The sequence below is a fragment of the Crocuta crocuta genome, unplaced genomic scaffold (assembly GCF_008692635.1).
Source record: "Crocuta crocuta isolate KB4526 unplaced genomic scaffold, BGI_CrCroc_1.0 scaffold516, whole genome shotgun sequence".
Classification (NCBI taxonomy): Eukaryota; Metazoa; Chordata; class Mammalia; order Carnivora; family Hyaenidae; genus Crocuta; species Crocuta crocuta.
The window spans coordinates 390,507-406,559 of record NW_027529538.1 but is presented as its reverse complement, the minus strand read 5'-3'; the positions used below and the strand labels follow the sequence as shown (position 1 = coordinate 406,559).

General features: G+C 38.3%; 1 protein-coding gene and 1 pseudogene across 3 annotated transcripts in view; both read right to left on the bottom strand.

The window, feature by feature from the left end:
- AGFG1 (ArfGAP with FG repeats 1) overlaps positions 1-16,053 on the bottom strand; it is a 75,133-nt gene that overhangs the window by 35,617 nt on the left and 23,463 nt on the right. The gene's annotated exons all lie outside the window — the stretch shown is intronic.
- LOC144229336 (U4 spliceosomal RNA) lies at positions 9,441-9,552 on the bottom strand (annotated as a pseudogene).

Here is a 16,053-nt window from a genome sequence, read left to right as displayed (position 1 = left end):
AGTTAGCAACTTAAGAAGAACCACATGGGACTCTCCTTAGTCAGAAACCTGATTCTCTGAAAATGTAATTTTGAAAGATTCTGTGGTTTTGCAATTACATTTATAACGGGAGGACTGGAAGTTTCTAATTCTTCTATCCTAAAAACTCCCAAATGAGAAAACAAGAGACATGGTAATTATTTGCCCAAAGCCAAAGAATTATTAACTGTAACTGACACAATTAGTTCAAGACACTTAATGACATTTAGGCTTTGCATGCTAAAAATTCCTATATACAACTTTTTTTTTTTAAGTTCATTTATTTATTTTGAGAGAGAGAAAGAGAGAGAGCACACGCAAGCAAAGGGAGGGGCAGAAAAAGGAGGAGACAGAGTGTCCCAAGCTCTGTCTCACGAAATGGGGCTCAGAACTCACAAATCACAAGATCATGGCTCAAGCCCAAATCAAGTTGGACACTTAACCAACTGAGCCACCCAGGTGTCCCTACCATATGTAACTTTTTAAAATAAAAACAAATAGTGAATGAATAATAAACATACAAACAAAAAGGCAATGAGCCGAAGACAGATCCCTCAGTTAACTGTCCTGGCATTCATCCGTCAAGGTATTACAAAGCAGAGACGAAGGGCTTGAAGGCACACCTCGCGGCAGCAGTCAGCAGGCATCACTCGAGACTCCGTACTACCTGCTGCAGTTCCGTCCCTGCTCTCTGACAGGTCAAATCTTGAGCCCGTACTTCTCACTGTGCTGCCCCACACCATTCCCTATATTGCTCAAGATCCTAACCACACCTGCCACTCTTGGCAGGTGAAGTCGTACCTAAGTGAAGCGGCTCGCAAAATGGATTTCCCAATTCCCTGGATCAGCAGCATCAACGGCACCTAAGAACTTGTAAATGCAAACTTTCAGGACCCATCCAAGACCTATGAAATCAGAACCTCAAGAAGAGGTGGTACCCAGTAATGTGTGTTTCAGCAAACCCTTTGGGGAACTGTGAAATAGGTCAAAGTTTGCAAACTGATGCTTTAGTAAAATCTAGGCCAGCAAATGGAAACGTTCTCTCCATCTATATACTACATATGGTTTCCAGTATTTCTCAAAATTATATAATCACTAATCCTGGTATAGGGCAAGATTCATTTAACAGAAACCGTGTTCCTGGGTCACATCTGGGAAAACACCATGATGTCTATCTCTTTGAAACCCATTCACATTTTCGTCCCTGGAAAGCTGGCTTCTGTTTCAGCCATTCTACTAAAATTGCTCTTTCAGGTTTCTAGATTTGCTGAAAGGAAAGTATACAGTTCTTTGGTTCATTTTGTTCTGTTAGTAAAATAATAAACAGGATCACCTGAAATGGGACAGTTTTTCAAAGCAGAAGGAGAGTGGGAGAGTGAATTACTAACATAGCAAGCAGCACTGAAGACTCACGGTCATGAGTATTTCAGTGAAATTAGTCTTAACAGTTGTGTTTCTCGCCTCATCTGGCAATTTAGGTACAAAGTAGTTGAGTGATGGCTTTCAAGATAAAATACAAGTGAAAAAGGAATGGTTATAACAGACCACGAAATCTAAGATAAGAAAAACGAGGACACAAGGATTTAGCGTCAGTGGGCCGTAGTCCCGACGGCTGCACCGCAACTGGGATTTAGAAAGTAGAGGGAATGGGCTGGGGAGAGAGAAATGGAGGTAGTCCGAGAACAGGATGCTTGAACTTGATCTCTGAGAGGTGGTTCAGTTATCGATAAATACAAAAATCTAAAATAAGATGAAGGATTATTGCAGGTAGGAGGTCAAGGAATTCAGGAGGCCAAATTATTATTATGATAATCATGTGGATTATATATGTGGACAGTGAGACTGGAAAAAATAATTAACACTAGGAGAAAAAAGACAGTACGTAAGGGGCTAAAATCTATAATGAATGAGGGGGTATGACTGCAACAAGAAGCCACAGCAGGTGACAAAATCTACTGGCACAAGAAACACGGTGCTGGGGGGACCAGAAACACCACTGAGGAGCAACAGTGATACCTGAAAGCCATCATCTGAAAGAACTGCACTCATGATGGAATTAGTTTTGATAATCTCTTTTAGGGAGGTGGATAATGAGTTCCAATTATAGAATAATGTAATGGCTGGGGTAGTTCAGCTCCTGGACAAGGGGAACCCGATAGCCTGGATTTGGATCCCAACTCTGTTTAGTAATGGAACCTGCTTCACAGGGATGGTGGAAGGCTAAAGGAGTTAGTCTGTGTTTTGGACTCCAGAACAGGTATATATAATGAACTTTAACTAGCACTAGTTATTACTACTTTCAGAGACGGGTTATGGAATAATGAGGTAGGCAAGGACTGGGAAGTAGGTCTCCTCAGGAATACACAAAACTACAGGTCTCCCTTCTATCCTGCTGCAGAATCAGTGGTCTTGATTAAAAAATAAATCTCCCTCCTCCACATTTCTATAGCACTTTGTACCTCTCACATGAGGCTCATTACCAATGGCCTCATATTCGAATTACTGCACGTGTCTCATTTACTTCCAAATTCCCCACAATGCTTAAAATCATGGGTTGTGCCACCCACATTAAGGGTTCAATAAATATACCAATAATGCTTAAAACCACACGTCATTTATTTTAAAATTACACATCAGCTAACAGAGTAAGTCCATGAAATTGTCAGAATAATTTTTCCTTATTCTAGTGCTAATCCACTTTAGGATTGTACTTGTAACAGTCACTGACACAATCTAAAATGCTTTAAAACATATTTATCGGTCAGGGTTGCCATAGAAAACAGGTGGCATACTCAATTCGAAAAAAATTGAAGAAAAAAAGTTTAATAGACTATTTACAAAGCACAGGCAGGCTGTAAAGAATTCCCACGTTGAGAATACAGTTCCCCCTCGTTAGTAAATGGCCCAACCCCACCCACTGACAGGGAAGGGAAAAGAGGAAGAGGTAACCTTAAAAATGAAGAGGGCTAACTGACGGGAGTTTGACCTTCAATGGAAGGATGCAGAAAGGATACAAGAAATCCCACACGGAAGAAGAAAGTAAATATTTTAACCTCTCCCTCTTTCCTTTCTTTTTTTGAGCCACTGACAATGTTCCCCATCAGCTAAACCCAACTGGAAGCCAGGAGTCAAGAAAGCCAAGAAAGCCCATCTGTGTATCCAGACAAACGGCGGCCTGGAGCCAGAGTGGGGTAAAGACCAGAGCTTGAAGGGCAGACGGAAGCCATCCAGCACAGCACCCAAATCATAATAAATATATGTAGCGCAAGCAATTTAACAAACTCAATTATGGACGCCAAAGATAGGAAACATCCATACTAATTCTCAATTACTCATATAAAAAAGGAAGGATAAGAAAACAGTGCTGCACCAGGCTTGAGAAGGAAAATAGATAAGGGTTTATAATCCTCTCATGGACAGCAAAGCAGAGCAGAAATTTGCGTGAGTGGCAATTTACCTTTATTCAGACAAACCCTTGTTTTCATAAGAAGGATACAAAGAATAAACATTGTGACTGGACTCTGTTTGCAAACTCTAGGTAAAAAGATAAAAAAATAAGGAACAGAGGGGCGCCTGGGTGGCTCAGTCAGTTGGGCATCCAACTCTTGATTTTGGCTCAGGTCATGATCTCATGGGTTCTGAGTTCCAGCATAGAGCCTGCTTGGGATTTCTCTCTCGCCCGCTCTCTTCTCTCTCAAAATAAATAAACTTTTNACCTAAGCGAAAGTCGGATGCTCAACCGACTAAGCCACCCAGGTGCCCCTCAAAATAAATAAACTTTTTTAAAAAAAAGAAGGAAAGGACGGAAAGATGCTCTGGAATTAAAGAACCTTTTATTTCAGACTCTTTTGCCCTTTCACTCCTAGAGGAGGAGGAGGATTACTGACTCCGTAAGATAAAATTACAGCATTTGGTAATACTGCCCATAAAATACAGAAACAAATAACTGGAGGCTTAAAGAACTTAAGTATTCATGAACAAGTATTCATGAACAAATAACCACGCTTTGAAAGCACAAAGAAAAACTGTACAGAAATTAATATTAAAAGGAAATACAATTAAAAGCTCACTAGAGAGATACCATGTAACAGCAATATATTATTTCACTCTAAAAAAAAGAAATAGTTTTTTGCATTAATTTGCCCTAAACATCCCAAATCAGAAAAATATCTCAAATATATGTCATGACTCAAGTTAAATACTGAAAACTACATTATTAACATTTCCTACACTCATCCAGCCTACATTAGCATGACTAGGCTAATATATCTAGGCTGATTGATACTTCTCAGTTATAGCCTATCTGATTGGTATTTCTCAGTTATAGCCTATCTGAAGGATGTTTATTAATTAACAATGCTTAGAGAACGAAGACACTATCCATACACCTTATACAAGAGAAACAGTTCTTTTTCAGATTGTATGGTATATTCCATCTTAAAATTTGGTTTTAAAAAATGTGCCAAGAATTAGAACATATGCAACCGATTCACTGAAAATGGGCACACACAAGCTTTATGTGCAGATCACTAAGGCACCAGAGCCTTTGTGAACCAGACATATAAATGTTTTTTTTTTTAATTTAAGCATAAACTACCTTATAATGGCTTCTTTAACATAAAAATCAAATCCTTCCTTAACATAAAAAATCAAATCAATCCTATTTAGGCCCCATGGGAGCCAACCCTTGATTACCTCTCCAGACTCCTCTACTATCCTTACTCTTTCCAGCCACATAGGCCTCCTCAGAAAGTCTTTCCTCAACTCCAATCCCACAGCGGGGGTAACATCTCCCACACCAAACCTCACATATACATCACTACAACATATTATTTTCATGCCCTTTATCTCACAGCTTCTAAATGTAAATCTCATAAAGCAGGAACTTCCTCTCTGATTCACCACTATTTGTATTCTCAGAGCCTGACACACAGCAGACACTAAAAAAATAACCTAGCGTATGGACGAAAGCAACTTCATAACAGTGTTGAAATATATGTACTGAAGAAATTCTTTTTTCCCCATTTCATCTAAAATATACAGGCTGACTTAGAACATTTAGCATAGTAACTTAATCATGCAGAAGTTAATAAATTCACAGATCCAAATTCTCACATTCTGTATAGATCAGAGGTTAGCAAAATACACCTCACAAGCTAAAATCTGGCCTTCCGTCTGTGTTAGCAGCTGCAGTTTCACTGGAACACAGTCACGCCCATTTGTTGATCTGCTGTCTATGCCGCTTTGCTGGGTAGTTACAACAGAGACTGTACAGTCCACAAAACCTAGTATTTACTATCTGACCCTTTACAGAAAAGGTCTGCCAACCCCTGACTTTAACTGCAACTATGGACTTTCTATGATACCATCCCAGCATCTAAAAATAACAACGATTTAAAGAGGATAATAAATAAAAGCCTGCACTAGAGGCAGGTATTATAATGTGGCATGGGGAATAACAGAGATGAAACTCATATGAAAGAAGCCTTTCCCTGGAGGAAGTACTTTCCAAGAATGAGGACTATCTAAGGCCCAGTTCATTCTATGGGCCCATTCACTAGAGAATAAAGGAGAAAAAGCACCCAAGTTCGGTTTCAGGTAAGGATTAACAGGTACTTGACACTGGTTTTCTGTATAACTGACAAGTACAAAGAAACAGAAAACATAAAAGCAGCAAATACTTAAACACTAGAGAAAAATTAAACGCAGTGGTAAGAGCAGTAAAACCTACTTGCAAGCATCTGTGGTTTGTGCAGGAGCAGCAGCTGTAATTCAGAAACCTATGGTGGCAACTAAGTAAAGGGCAGTGTACACGGTGCAGAGCACATTCCCAGGCCTGATTTCACTTAATACCTCTAATGTCAAATTGTGTTCCAGAGAGGCTGCAAGAAACGAAAACCCAGCCACACTAGCTCAGATAAAACAAGTTTACGGGAACCAGACAGGAATGCCAAGAAAACAAAACCTTTAAGGGAAACTGGGCTGCAAAAAGAAAAAGCCAGTTGGGACCTAGGTAGTCTGAGAATCTGTTTCCTAAGCCCCTCGGCACACCACCCCGCCCCCCCAACACACAGCTGATCACTTCTGCTTCTCACACTATGTCTATCTGAGTCCCTGTTCTTGCTTATCTTAGGTACACTTTTTTTCTGCTTAACTTGTTAAGACTGCACATGGCCCAAGTACATCCTGTCTTTTTGGTTTAAGTGATTCATCATTTGAATCCAGCCTCTGTGAACCTTAATTCAGTTTCTTATAAGAGGGAGGATCAGATTAGTCACTGGCCCCCAGGGGTAGCTGTCCATTCCTGGTCCAATAAGCTGTGTGGTTTTTTCTCTTTATGTTGTGGTTTTCCCAAGGCAGGAGGGAGTCTTCCCCCTTTCTTCCTTCAGCAAGGAGCATGAGAGCTTGGTAAGCACTCCCCAACCCTAAACACACATTTATTCATGAATATGCTTTGCATATTATAAAAAGCTTTATAAATGTAAAATTTATCATATTAGTGAAGTCACACTGGTTCCGAGTGAGATTATCAACTGCCCTCCTTTCTCAAACTAATAAGATTTAAGTAAATTACCCGGTATGGGTAACAAAACAATTGTTCTTTTAATTTTGTATGCTGCTTTTAACAAGCTTCCCAGTTTTAGCTAGTTAAATTTATCAATATTTACTTTGTGATTTTCCACTGCTTTCAGCATATAAAGTCCTTACATGTTTAAATGTTAAATAGTCAGCTATATTTTCTATTAATTTTTATAGTAATCACTTGTTTTTTATTATCTACCCTCAAGTGTTTACATCCTTAAACACTACAATTTAGTTCATCTGTTTTTTAGTTATAAAATGATTAACTGGTTTTACAGCAAAGTTGTAAGTATAGTAAAAAAAAGAACTCCTCTAAACCCTTTACCCAAATCACTAATGTTAACATTTACTTTATCATTCACTCTTCAGATAGACAAAAATTTTTCTGAACTTTAACTGGTTTAGAACCTTCTCTTCCTAAATGTGAATCCCCTAAAATTAAAGACATTATTTTATATAACCACAAGCAAAATTATCAAAATCAAGAAATTTACATTTTAATATTCTCTAATCCACAGACTAGCCAATTATCTTAACACTGTCCTTTATAGCAAAGGAAAAGGTTCTCCTGGTAGAGAATCCAAAAATGTTCTGTTGCCTTTAATTTGGAACAGTTCCTACAAGCATCTTCGTCTTTCATGACCTTGACATCTTTGAAGAATATAGGCCAATTATTTTGTAGTATGTTCCTTTATTCAGGTTTTCTCATGAGTAAATTTATGCTATGCATTTTGGCAAGGAATACAACCTAAGTAATGTATCCTTCTCTATGCACTGTATCAGGAGACACATGATGTCAATCAGTCCCATTCCTAGAGGAAGTTAACTGACATATGCCAGATTTCTTCATACCAAAATCACTATTTTTCCCTTTGGGACTGATTAAATATCTTGTAGGGAGATACTAGGAGATATTTTCTATATTTTTATTGCCTTCTTTGTGCTTTAAAATTTTAGCCCTAAAATACTTCTGAAATTAATTTTGGTCTACTATGTCAGTTAACCCTCTGACTTTCCATTTACTGAATAACCAATTCCTTCCAACTCAACTGCTGAAATGTGTTTACTTTATAGTAACTTTATACAGTTAATATATATAAAGATTACAGTATATCTCAAGATCTAGTCTATAGATCTGTGCCTATTCTAGTTTCAGATTGGTGTAATTACTGCAAGTTTATATTGCTAACTATTGCCTATATACACAGAGATATATATTTAATGTCTAAGTGGAGCCAAACCTATTCACTCTTTGATTTACAAATTCTTCCCAGATAATTTTACTTCTTTGTTTTTGATGAATTTTAGAATCATTATCTAAAAAGGAGAAAAAAACTTCCACCAGTGTCTTGTTTCCAATTGTTCTACACTTAACTTGTGAAGCCTTCGCAAATCTTCATAAATCTTCGTAAAGCACAGCATTCTCATTCCCAAAGACAGTTATGAATATTATAAGCAAGACTGCCAAAAAGGAAAGATTAACCAAAGGTTTATGTTTCTTTCTCTCTACAGAGTAAGTTTTCAATTTTTAAAAAATTTTTAAGGTTTATTTATTTTTGAGAGAGAGAGAGAGAGCACGAGTTAGCGGAGGGTGAGAAAGTGACGTAGACACAGAATCCAAAGCAGGCTCCAAGCTCTGAGCTGTCAGCCCAGAGTCCGATGTGGGGCTTGAACCCATGAACTGCAAGATCATGACCTGAGCCAAAGTCAGATGCTTACCCAACTGAGCCACCCAGGTGCCCCTTCAATTTTTACATTTTCCAGAATATTAATGAGAACAAACAAGGTATTGAGAGAGCAGAATGGGAAAGGTGACCTAATCACATTTCCTTCAGAACTGAATATTAAGTACAGTTTTATTTACTTGTCACAATATGCAATAAGAACTGTTTGTGGATTATCGATGGTTTAAGGATAGCATCGATGCCAGTAAATCACCTCTAACAGGAACACGACTCACTGTTTAACTCAACCTAAGGCTGAACGACAGTAATGGATTTGCACTGACACGCTATTGTCTGGTTGTCCTGGTGACTCAAAGCATGCATTTGCCAGGCAGCTGACTGAGGTTGGGAATGTAGCCTTTGGCTGAGGAATAGAGAGACTAACTGGCTCAAATGCAAAACAAGCCTCTGAAGTAAACGTGATCTATACCATAGTCTATGTAAATTAATCACAAGGAAAAGAAAAAACATTTAGTGGTCTTTGAACATTTGTTGAGTACATGGGTTAATCAAAAAGAAAATAAAAAGGAAAAGGAATATTCAGGCAAAGCTCTTGTAAGGAAAAATGAGATTTGCTGAAAAGGTGAGTTTTAGGTAGGTTTCCAAAACAGATTATCTCTGGGGCGCCTGGGTGGCTCAGTCAGTTAAACATCTGACTTCGGCTCAGGTCATGATCTCATGGTTTGTGGGTTCGAGCCCCGCGTCGGGCTCTGTGCTGACAGATCAGAGCCTGGAGCCTGCTTCCAATTCTGTGTCTCCCTCTCTCTCTGACCCTCTCCTGTTCATGCTGTCTCTCTTTCTCTTCCTCTCTCTCTCTCTCTCAAAATAAATAAAACATTAAAAAAAAATAAACATTCAAAACAGATTATCTCAATGTCCAAAGGAGACAATCTGACCGCCAATAAGAATAACTACAACAGACTAAAACATGCCAAATACATAAATTCATAATATTTGGGGGGAAAAAAAAAACCCTGATTGGTCATTGTTGGGAGATATTCTGGAACTCATTTGGAAAAACGTTGAATACTGAGCATCATATATAGCTTTATGTGCATTATACCTGATATTTATGAGTAGTTTTAATGTACTTTAAAAAGAATGATAAAAGTATTGCACATTAATGTAAATTGTAAATTTTATTTATTAAAATAGCTATACATTCTATTAGCAATAATTGTGTCTCGGATAAACCTCATTGGCTATGATACTGCCACTGCACAAAGCTAAAATAGGTACACATTCTAAAACCAAAAACATTAGTGATAAAAAGTGTTTTACATCTTTATGAATTTCATGAATACCCGATTAAATAGAAAATAACTGATTTCTCACCTGCCTCTGCATTTTTATGTTATATAGCTCCTGAAAAACTCCACCATATACTCATGAGAATGAAAGTAAAAATAGCAAATCAAGTCTTCAAACCACTATTAAAAATGTCTGATTTTACAGAATCCCTGAAAAGGTCTCAAGGATCCCCAGCAGGTCCCCAGACTGCACCTGGAAAATCACTTAGTTAGAAATCACTTTACCCCAAATTACTGGAAGTAGGAACAGAGAACTACAAGAACAGCCGCTAACATAACCATGCACCAAAATGTCTCTCCATGAATGAACACACCATCCAACCTGGGAAACACCGAGTCTCCCTTTCTCCAAACGAAACATGAATCTTAAGCAGCTACTAGATCCAACTACCAATTTACTCATAACTATGATTACATGGATCCGATCAGCAAAATCCAAACAGTGGGAAACTACTGAACAAACCACTGGGCTGGAGAAGGGAGAAGGGGGGTGGGGGAGGGCAAGGGAGGTGGACAGAAGATGAGAAGGAGAGAGAACAGTGGTAAACAACTGGAAGGAAAACTTACAGAAAACAAAGATTTAACAGGCAAGCAAAGCAGGTACCGCTTCTAGTAATGTCAGAACAGCTCACAATAAAACCCAGCTCTCCAGCAGATAACAACTATAAACTCGACGTACATTATAAAAACTACTAGAAGACACTTAGAGAACAACCACAGCAAACAGAATCTTGGAAAGGAAATTAGGTATTTGCTGTTTTTATAAAGCTCATCACTAGAAAGTAGGACATGATCAGTGACAATCAGTTGGTAAAACTCACACAGAAGTCCCCAAATCTTAAAGAAGAGTGTGCAGCAACTACAGAAATAAAAAAGTGAGCAGCAAATCCAAGTAAGGAGAGACTCAAGAGAGTTGGAGCCACAAAACTCTCCCCAGATCTCTGGCTCACCTTTGCCCTAGGTATGTGCGGGGCTGACTCCAAGCAATTCAAGACTAAAAGAACAAAGTAGAGATTTTAACTGGTATCCTCCATATGAAGCAGAATTTGCTAAAGTAAAAAGCAAACAAAAGAAACAAACAAAACATAATCCAGAGGCTCTACAATGCGCCATTTCCAATATTCTGGATATAACTCAAAATCACTAGATATACAAAGAAACAGCAAAGTGTGACCTACAATCAAAAGAAAAGCAATCAGTGGTGACAGACCTGATATGACGAAGACTGTGGAACTGGCAGATAACGATTTAAAGCAGCTTGTATCCCCGTGTGCAAGAACTTACAATAAATAAAACTATGAAATATCAGCAGAGGGAACAATTACAGAAAAGAGTCAAATGTAAATTCCAGAACTGGAAAATATCAAAGTAACTCCACATAAAAAACTAGAGTATGGAGATAACACAAGCGTCAGGTGGCGATAAACAGAAACCATCCAATCTGATGACTGGAGATTGGAGTCGAAAATAATAGTTAAGTAAACTTGAATACATAAATTAATAGAAAGTTAAAGAATGGAAGACTGAGAAAAAAATTAATAGAGTTTCAGGGACTTGTGGGACAATTACAAAATGTCTTAGCATATATATGCAGGTAAAGTCTCAGGCATAGAGTTGAAGGAGAATAAGGCAGGAAAAAAGTATTTGAAGAAAAAATGGTCAATTTTTCTCAATGTTAAAATAATTTGATGAAGACAAATTCACTGATTAACAAAGCTTAGCAAATGCCAAGAAGGATAAACACACACACTCTCAAAAAACACACATGGGTACATCATAGTCACATGTCAAAGAAAAGATAAAGAGCTTCAAAATGGCCTATCACCATAGAGCAACAATATAAAGATGACATAATACTCTTTTGAAAGAAGAAAAAAGTATTATCAAACATAGACTATATAATGACAGAATGTCACCTTTATCAGGAGGACACAGTAATAATAAATGTTGGCCCCTAACAACAGTTTCAAAATATAAGAGACAAATCCACAATCATTTGTTAACTACTCTATCTATAACTGATAAATTACCTACACAAAATCAGTAAAGCAGATCTACAAGATCTGAACTGCACTACCAATCACAACCTATAATTGACATTTATAGAACGCTTACGCAATAACTTCAGAAACACATTCTTTTCAAGTGCACATAGTATGTTCACCAAGACAGACCATGTGCTAGACTATAAAACAGGTCTCAAAGAATAAAGTGTTGAGAGAACATATAGAGAATGTTCAATGACAAAAATAGAAGTAAATTAAAAACTGATTATAGAGTAAGAGAACTAGAAAAACTCCAAATATGTAGAAATTAAATAATCACTTTTATATAATCCATGAATCAAAGAAGAAATCATAAGGGGAACTAGAAAACATTTTAAACTGAATGATAAAATACAACAGGTCAAAATTTATGCAAAGCAGTTAAAGCAAAGAAATGTATTAGAAAGAAATGGTTAGAAAGAAATGTATTGCTTTAAAAGATTAGAAAAGAAAGGTCTCAAATCAGTGATCTTAGGCTCTATCATAAGCAAAGAGCAAATAACCCAGAGTAAACAGAAGAAAGGAAGTAACAAAGAACAAAATTATAGAACCTAAACACATTTAAAAGAGGGCTCTCGTTAACTATATGCAACCTGGAAGAAACCGGCAAATTCCCTGAAAAATACAATTCATCAAAACTGAAACAAGAAACAGATAATCTTAACAACCACAGCGGTCACTTTCACTCTCGGCCCCAGTGACACCCAGTTACCAGTGTTCCTCTTTCTGTCCTTCTAAAGAGCCCAGTCATCTCAACTAGAGCAGCTGGCCACAGATGACTAAGTCATCAACTCCCACGTCAGATTCCAACACTTGGTACCAGAAGCTGCCAACAGGGTAAGGGGACAGGCCAGGCTTGGTCTCCATGGCAAACAATAGTACATCACCAAATGGGATTTTTAAAAACAGACAACAGGTCAAATTTGGCTAGTGCGGGGCGGGGGAAGCAGTTTGCCAGCTCCTGACCCAGAATATGTAGAGGAATCTTCAAAGAAAAGGGCAATTAGAGGACTGGCACTACCTGACCTCAAGACTGACTTCAAGACTGTGTGGTACAGGCATAAGGGCCAATGAATAAATGAATGAAACTGACAAAGAGCCCTGGAACATCCTCATAAGTACATGGTCATTTGGTACCTGACAAAGGCTCCAAGGTAATCCACTGAAGAACGTGTGTTTACCAAATGGAGCTGGAACAACTGTGTATATTCACAGAAAAACAGGAACTTCAACCTCTAGCACACCATATACTAAAATTAACCTGAGACTGGTCATAGATATAACTGTAAAAACTAAAGCTTTCAAAGCTTCTAAAATAAAATATATTATGATGATGACAGTAGGCAGAGATTTCTTAAGACAGAGCTGAGAAAGCAGAAACTATAAAACTGATAAAATTCATCAGAAAGACAAATTTTGGCTTTTCAAAGGAGACCACTAAGAAAATAACTGAGAAAGCCACAGAATGAAAGAAAATATTCCCTCAACAGATCTTACAAAGAAAAATGAATTCTGATATATTCATGGGATAAAACAGTACTGGGTAACAAAAAAGTAACAAACTACATATATCCACATGCATAACCCTCAAAAGAAGTTTTACACAAAAAGCACACTTTATTAAACATAAATAAAAATCAAAACAGTGGTTGCCTCTGGAGAGGGGAGACATTAAAAGGAATGTCAATATTCTTTATCTTTGCGGGGCTCTGCGGGGTTACCAAATTGGATGCATTTATTAAAATTCTTCCCAAGGTAAGATTTTTACATTTTAACTATGTCAATTATACCTCAATGTTTAACAAATACTGAATTCCAATTAATGATCTCCTAAGGATTTAAGGGGTGACATGAACTAATGTTTGCAGCTTACTCTGACATATGAGAAACGTAAGTGGGACTGACTAATGGATGGATACACAGATGTGTGCTAAAGCAACACAGCACAATGTTTACCCTACCTGCACAATTTTTCAACTTTTATGTATGTTTGAATGTTTCATAATAAAAAGTTGAGAGGTGGAGGGGGCAGAAGACAGGCAGATCTGGCCGTTGTGCTGGGGCTTTGAGAGGATCTTGCCATGGGCGTCCGTGAGAAGGGTTCTGAGAGACAGTGCGGCACTCACACTACCAGAGACCCCCTCACCTACAACGCACGTGAGCTCACTGGCAGCAAGCTGCAACGCATGGTAATTGCTCACCACCACCCCATCCTTGCAAAGATCCCAGAATCACAGGCTGGTATGAGGCTGTCCTTTGGGAGTTGAGGGAGCCCAGGTGGACTCCAGCAGAGGACTGGACAAGATATCATCTAAATCTCTAAGAAGTTCTTGCTGGGCATGGCCTTCGCTTACTCCTACCCAAAGCTGATATTGCCTGTGCAGGATGACTTCAATTTCATGAAACAGAACCAAAAAGTCTTCAATGTCATTACCAAGTCCCAAAAACCTATGGGCCCAGAGCCTGTTTCAACTTTCTTCTTACCAGTTCATAAAGCACCCCACAACCAGATGGCATCCTCTGTTGCCAAGATGAATGCCAGATGCTGTCCCAGAAGCCAAGCAGACTTCCTGCTCTGTACTAAGAACCAATGTCAATTGTGAGGAGCCCGCATGGCAGGTGAGGCTGAAGCAGTACACACGGTGAAGGACTAGAACTCAGATGTGTGCCACAGGGCGCTTGTGGAGCAGGTCTGACTGCTAGGTCTAAAGTCATCTGAGCTGTGAAGTTTCCCAGAGATCAAAAATGGCAGGGCCCTCAGATTACAGGGTATCCAATCCCAATAGTCTGAGGTCCCCACTCTCATGATGCAAACCTGGCTCTATCCCACAGTCCAAGCGATACAGTCCAAGAAGTTGCCTAGTCAGACTGCGATCATCTAGCCTCTGACCCTTTATCAGCAGCTACAGTTTCAAAACCCCTATTAACCACTCACAGCATGTGGACCTTAGCTACATCTTGATTCAAACAAACTCTTAAGGGGAAAAAAAAAAATGAAACTTACGAAATGAAAGAAATTTGAACCTTGGCTAGATAACTAGATCTAAATTTTACGGACACAAAAATGGTATTGCGGTTATATATTTTTTAAAGTCCATGTTTTTCAGAGATAACATTAGTTGATGAATTTACACATGAAATTAGATGTCTCAGATTTGCTTCAAATACTAAAGGGGGGTGGCACCCGGGTGGCTCAGTTGGTTAAGTACCCGACTCTTGGTTTTGGCTCAGGTCATGATCTCACGGCTTTGTGGATTTGAGCCTTGCACCAGGCTTTGCACTGACAGTGTGGAGCCTGCTTGGGATTCTCTCTCTCTTTCTCCTTCTCTGTGCCTCCTGCACTCACCCTGTCTCGATCTCTCTCAAAATAAATAAACTTAAAATATCTACATAGATATATATTTATCTATCTTTATATCTATAAAGAAGGGACAAGACCAGGAGTGGGTGGAAATTATATTATTCTACTTGTGTAGATATATGAATATCTCCATAATAAGTTTTAAAAGGAACAAAAAAGACTGATAATTTCTATTTTCAATTAGATCCAAGTAAGTCTTTAAAATAATAATACACTAATAGCAAGAAAGAAACAAAACAGCTGAGAGATGAGAGTAACCTAGAACGGCTTAGGCAAATACGCTAGAAGGAAATTATAAATAATGTGACCCAAGATCTCAGTGCAGAAGAAAAAGTTAACTATATGCTCAGAGCATTAGTTACAAACTGGCACCTAGCTCCCTCTACAATACTCTGGGTTTTCAGCCACCATTCAAAAAATCCTGTTACAATATGTTCAGACCAAAGGTACAAGACAGGTACTTCTCAACAGATTACAAAGGAAAATGAAACTCAGGGAAAAGTAGTTTGCCCAAAGTGGCAAGATTCATTTATTAGTGGTGCTAAAGCCAGACCACAAATTATTCTGAGTCTCAGTCTGGAGCCTTTAGTTGCTTTAGTGGTTTCTCAAAAGGTAGTCTGTAGTCCTCACCTTCAGAATCACAACGGGGCTCTGGCTAAAAATGAGCTTTGTCTCATTATACATTCATAGTCAGAATCTCCGAGGAGTAAAGTGTAGGAGTTTCTCTCTCTCTCTCACTCTCTCTCTCTCACACACACACACACTAAATAAGTAAAAATAAATAAATTTTAACAACTACTACAAGTAATTCGAATGAAATTCACATGGATCCAAAGTCTCAAACTCCCTTGGATATATACTCTTGTATACGCTCAGTGATGTTAAGTGCAATGAAAAAGTATGAAATGTCTACAATGTTTTGAGGGTAGTAAAACCAATATAGAAAAAATATGAAAGGAATTAAAAAATATATATTGCGCAATATCTTAGAGTGAATGCCACAGTGAGTGTAT